A 4,752-nucleotide genomic window follows, 5' to 3' on the forward strand; every position below is an offset into this window, starting at 1 on the left:
CTATGAATGAAAAGAAATCCCTCTAAAAGAATTCAACATGGAAAATGGTTGACTTACCTATAGAAAAGGTACCGGTTGGATGCAAGTAGGTGTTTACCATTAAACACAAAATGGATGGTACCATTAAAAGATTAAAAGTAAGGCCGGTCATCAAAGGATATACTTAAACTTATAGGATTGATTATATGAAGACTTTTGCACCAGTGGCTAAGATCAATGTTGTACAAATCCTAATATCTCTAGCTATGAATCCTGACTGACCCCTATACCAATTTAATGTAAAAAAATACATTCTTGCATGGGGACTTATAAGAAAAGGTATATATGAAATTACCTTCTAGATGTATTATGCAAACCTAAAGAAGCACACATGTATACAGATTAAGGAAATCTCTATACGATTGAAGCAATCCCCAAGAGCATGGTTTAGAAGGTTCACCATATTTATGAAATCTATTGGATACAAGCAAAGTAACTCAGATCATACCATTTTTCTTAAAAACTAATAAGAAAGCAATCATAGCTCTCATTACATTGATGATATGATAATAATTAGAAATAATCTTGAAGAGAAGAAAGCATTGTAGAATCACCTTGCCCAAGAATTTTGAGATGAAATCTCTTGGCCATTTAAAATACTTCATTGGCATTGAAGTATCAAGATCGAAAGAAGGAATATTTCTATCTTAATAAAAATATGCCTTGGATTTATTGAAAGAAACAAGTATGACAACATATAGCCTAACTAGTACTCTTATAGAAGAAAATCTACTGAGTATACATCCACAACAAACCCATACTAATAAAAAGCGATATCTAAGACTAGTAGGGAGGTTAATGTATCTTGCACATATCAAACCTAACTTGGCTTACGTCTTAAATATGATCAGTCAGTTCATGCACTCACTAAGCGAAGAACATATGAAAGTTTTTACTCATATCTTGCGGTACTTGAAATCATCTCCAGGAAAATGAATTTTGTTTTAAAAGGGAGAAAACTTAAAAATTAAAGGGTACACTGATGTTAATTAGGCTAGGTCAGTAGAGGATCGACGATTTATAACTAGATATTTTACATTTGTATGTGGAAATTTGGTCACTTGGCAAAGTAAGAAACTAGAAGTGGTGGCTAGATCATCAACCGAAGCTGAATACAGGGGAATTGCTAAAGCAATTTACGAATTATTATGGATCAGGAATCTGATATAGGAATTACATGTTGAGTAGACAAGTCCTATGAAATTCTATTATAATAGCAAGATGGCATGTGATATCGCTTATAACCCTATCCAACATGATAAAACTAAACATGTTGAAGTGGATAGACATTTTATCAAAGAAAAGTTAGAAGGAAAAATTATCAAAGTGCTTCATGTTCAATCTCAAGATTAACTTGTCGATGTGTTAACCAAGGCATTGTCTAACCAAAGTTTTAATAGTTGTCTCAACAAGTTGGGCATGTGTGATATTTATGCACCAATTTGAAGGGGAGTGTTGAAGATTTAAGATATTCAAACCTATGCTTCTTTCCTCTTCCAGTTGAGAGATGGATAGTGGTCAATACCAAAACTCTTACTTCCTTTTATATATTCCTTCCTGTTTGTTATAATTCAGAATCAATTTGTATTAGTTTGTTAAAATCCATCCGTAATAATAGGGATCTATCCGTAAGGTTAAAGAATGACATAATTAGTAGAATTCTCTTGTAAATAAAATTGTTGCTGCTATATATATAAAGGCAAGCGTTGTAACAGATGAATTAATTGAAAATAATGAATAAAGAAAATTGAATTTATTAGTAGTGTGATAATGAAGGTGTTTTACCATAATTATGATTTGGCAAGTTTGTAAAGACTTATTTTGTGTTTGGTGAGGTATTTGTAATGCGTTCATATTAAAGCTTTTAAGTTTTTTTGGATAATTTTGATATGTTGATTCCCCTACCCATACCCACACATATATAAGCCTAGAAAGTCATTAAACTTCGTTACTCATTTTTTTTAGCCATACGCGCTAATGGAGATGGTGTATATCCCCTTTTAAATTGAAGGCAGGGGTTTAGTTCAAGTTTGTGGGGAGATTGACAAAAAACAAAAGAGAAGGAAATGTGTTTCAGACCATGTTTAAGCTGGTGTCTGCTCTCCTTATCCTTCCCCTTCGCTGTCAAAACTATCAAGATTCTTAGGCTCATTAGGATTCTTTAAAATGCTAAATTCATTCCTTTTCTATTTGGTTTCTAAGGTTAGATAAATCCCTCAGAAGCTGCACTAAAAATTGGCTTTGCCGTTGTCGTAAATTTTTGGTTCGAGTTTAGGCTTTGATTCTGATCTAGTTCCACGCAATATCCAACCATCCCGACTATATTTTGTCACTCATGACATGTTGAAAATTGACCTACACTTTTATTGGGTCTTAAGGCTTGCTATTTTTATAGCAGACTCTCAGTCAAAGTATGATGCTTAGCATTGTCAGTTTCCTGATGAAGATCAAGGGGCTTTTTTTACCAATTAGGTTGCAGCCAATTTTTGTACTTCAAAATGAATTTTTCTCATTTTTTTTATCCTTCATGAAAGTTGGAGAAGTGGAGAGTTCTTGTTTGAATATCTGACGTGAAAGTGGAGAATTCCGTCGTGAGCAGGATTCTGACCCGAGTTGCACTAAAAACATTTCTGCTCCCGTCATAATTTTTTTGGTTGTTATTTTTAGGTTATACTCCCAGTCATGTCAGGATGCTCGGCATTAGTCAGTTTTTGAATCAGATTAGGAGACCATTTTTTACCAAAAACCAGATTACGACCCGCTTCTGTTCTGTAAAATGATTTTTTCTCATCTTGAATCCTTCATGAAATTTGCAGTCCTGCACGCGTAGATGAATTTTGGTTTTTGAATAGCTTGATTTTGATATCAGGAGCTCAAGATATTCATGTTTGAATATCTAATGAGGAAATGAAAATTCTGCCGCAAATTTCTATCGTAAAATTCTGCCGCAGAAAGAATTTTACGCCCCCAAGTTTGCAAGATTGAATTGAAAAAAAAACTGAAATAAAGGAGTTAATTACTAATAAAGATCGGAAGAAACTTGGCTGGGTTTTGGGAAGAAATAGAAAAAACAGGGATAGGATTAGAAAATGACAGAAATTCTGCCACGAGGGGTTAAGTTTGTGCTGCCTTTCTAAAACAACACCGTCTCTATTTTTTTTAATTCACTTCTTTTGCTATACGAGAGCAGCCCTATTTTGAATTAATAAGCATGGTATTGTACCCCTGTCTGCAACCGTTCCCCTCCTCTGCAGCTGTTTCTTGCCATTTTCTGTTTTTGGCATTTCTTTCATCCTTGCACTGCACAAAGCAGTCCCCTTTTTCATGCTAGGATGACAGCTGCAAGATGGAACGGCTTTGTACCTCCAATGCCAACTAGGGGAAGAGGACACTGAGGGAGCCTCACACCATCGAAGGGTTGGGATTTCATCCCTAATACACACGGCTGGGATGAGGAGGCAGGAGAGGGGCCTCCAAGATTGGCTTGACTATATATACAAGCGGTGAAGAGAAAGCAAAAAAAAAAAAAAAAGGGGGGGGGGGGGGAGGAAAAAAAGAAAAGGGGAGGACGGAGAGGAAGAAAAACAGAAAAGAGAGGGATATGAGGGAGAAGAGAAAAAAGAACAGAGAGAACTAGCATAGTAAAACATGAGAGGAAAGATTATCTTCAGTCTACTCTATATTGCCGAACAGGAGCTCACAAAATCTATGGGTTCTTTAAGGCTCCTAACGGCAAAAAGAGGGAGGCTTTCTTTGGGTTTTTTTAAAGGCAGAAAGGTGAGGGCTTTTCCATCCGCCTGTACTTCATCTTCTACATCCAAGCAAACAGAATCTGCATGTATATGTCAACTTCTTCTTCTTGGTTATATTCAAATTAGGCATCTGTTGGTTTGTTCTGTTCTAAGTCTGTTTCTCCCTTTGCTCTGAACATGCGGTCTCTGTTTGGATACAGTTAATATGCTCGCCCACTAATTAATCTTTCATGGCTTTGAGTTTAGCTTATTGGTTAAGTTAAAGGCATTTTCTTTCCTTATTCCCCTACCGCGAGAAACCATGAACTTCAAAGACCCTCCCCACTTTTTTTTCTTTCTTTCCTCTGTTCGGGTACCTCCTTGGTTTTAAGTTTATATATAGGAGGGGCTTTGCTCCTAAATGTCGTCTGTCCAGAGGATAAAGAAAACACAAAGAAAGTCCTTTTTACTTAAAGTAATATTAGCGTGCCTGGGGAAGGCCATATTTTTCCCGTCCCTTTTCTGCCCGCTGGAGAAAGGATAGCCGACCATGATGTTTTTTTTATGGTTTTTAGTATGTGATATATATGATAAAAAGGCGTTCTTTCTGTTTTCATGAAATGAGTATGGTACTGTCAGAGATTAGAAAAAGGAGTGGGCGGGAGCAACGTTTTCTGTTATAGTTTTGATTTTCAAATGTTTAGCTTCCATGTATATATGACTTAATCCCTCCTGTCGAAGATGATGTGTCATGCTGTATTTAGGGTTTGAGTTAATAAGCTATGTTTAGTTTCTTGTTGCATTGCTGTGAGAAACCATGGGTTGCAAAGGTTTTCATCGTCCCTGTCTTCCGTTGCTTTGATCGTCACTTTGCAAATGGAATATGGCATAGGAATAAGTGGCTTATAGGTGCAGAAGAAATAGTAAAAAAAACATGAGGGAAGGTCTGTCTAATTAAAGGAAAGGACGTGAGGTAGGGTCT

This window comes from Populus euphratica, unplaced genomic scaffold (genome assembly GCF_000495115.2).
Source record: "Populus euphratica unplaced genomic scaffold, PopEup_1.0 scaffold463.1, whole genome shotgun sequence".
NCBI classification, from domain to species: Eukaryota; Viridiplantae; Streptophyta; class Magnoliopsida; order Malpighiales; family Salicaceae; genus Populus; species Populus euphratica.